Source organism: Zingiber officinale, chromosome 10A (genome assembly GCF_018446385.1).
Source record: "Zingiber officinale cultivar Zhangliang chromosome 10A, Zo_v1.1, whole genome shotgun sequence".
In the NCBI taxonomy this organism is placed as follows: Eukaryota; Viridiplantae; Streptophyta; class Magnoliopsida; order Zingiberales; family Zingiberaceae; genus Zingiber; species Zingiber officinale.
The window spans coordinates 87,583,068-87,584,293 of NC_056004.1; the positions used below are offsets into that span (position 1 = coordinate 87,583,068).

The 1,226-nt window shown below is 43.1% G+C and overlaps 1 non-coding gene across 1 annotated transcript; it reads right to left on the reverse strand.

Annotated features, from left to right (window-relative positions):
• Positions 1-208: 208 nt before the first annotated feature.
• LOC122028371 lies at positions 209-314 on the reverse strand. Its single transcript, XR_006124764.1, has one exon. It is a non-coding gene; the product is annotated as a small nucleolar RNA R71 (small nucleolar RNA).
• Positions 315-1,226: the final 912 nt, after the last annotated feature.

Genomic DNA, 1,226 nt, shown 5'->3' on the forward strand with positions numbered 1-1,226 from the left:
CACCACTTGGAGCTTTTCTATGAGATCTGCGGCACCATGAAAGTGAACGGAGTCCCTCCAGAATCAGTAAGGTTATTGCTCTTCGAATTCTCCCTGAAAGACATAGCCAAGCAGTGGATAAATTCACTTCCAGCGAACAACATTACATCCTGGGAGCAATGTGAGCAGAAATTCCTGGACAAATTCTATCCACCAAGCAAAACTGCTCATATGAGGAATCTGATTGCAAGCTTCAAGCAGATAGACTCGGAATCATTATTTGAAGCCTGGGACAGATTCAAAAGTATGCTGAGACAGTGCCCCCATCATGACCTTGAAAAATGGTTGATTCTACACACCTTCTACAATGGAATAAACTATCACACGAAGGTATCCCTCGATTCTGCAGCAGGAGGAGCACTGATGAACAAGAGCCTTGATAAAGCTTAAGAGATCATAGAGAATGTGGCACAAAATCACCATCAGTGGGCATCAGAAAGATCTGGTGGTTCTTTCTCAAGGAATCAAATAAAAGCATCAGGGAAATTCGATGTAGATGTAGTCACTCTCATGTCTGCAAAGCTAGACGCTCTGACCAAAAAGTTTGAGCCCATGGGGAACAACAACAACACGGCCAATGCGATAGTTTGTGTTTGCGAGACTTGTGGAAGTACGGATCATGCTCAAGATACTTGGCCCCTAGGGTCAATACAAGCACAGATAAACCAACTTGAGCAGTGTGATACAATAGTTAGCTACAATCAAAGGCAAAACAATCCGTACTCCAACACATACAATCCAGGTTGGAGGAATCACCCAAACTTCTCATACCGAAACAATCAGGATCAAGGGCCAGCAAAAAAAAACTATCAACCTGGACAACAGAGCTACTCACCTGGGCAGCAGAGCTACTCATCTAGATAATAAACTTTTCAACAACAACCTTCACAATTGTCCAGGATTGAAAAGATGCTTGAAGAAGCTCTCTCAGAGAAAAAAGAGATGAAGAATGAGATCAAGCTGTTAACCCAAAGAATGGAAAATTTCAAGAAGCATCAAAAGATGCAAGATAGCTAGATAGCCCAATCCATCTCAAGAGCACATGGAACATTTCCAGGGAAGCCAGATATAAACCCAGTGGAACATTGCAACCGCATTGAGTTGAGGAGCGGGTGTACTGTAGGAGACCCCTAAATCATTACTCAGAAGGAACCTGACTTAAAGAAAGAGCCCTCTCCCCTAATGCC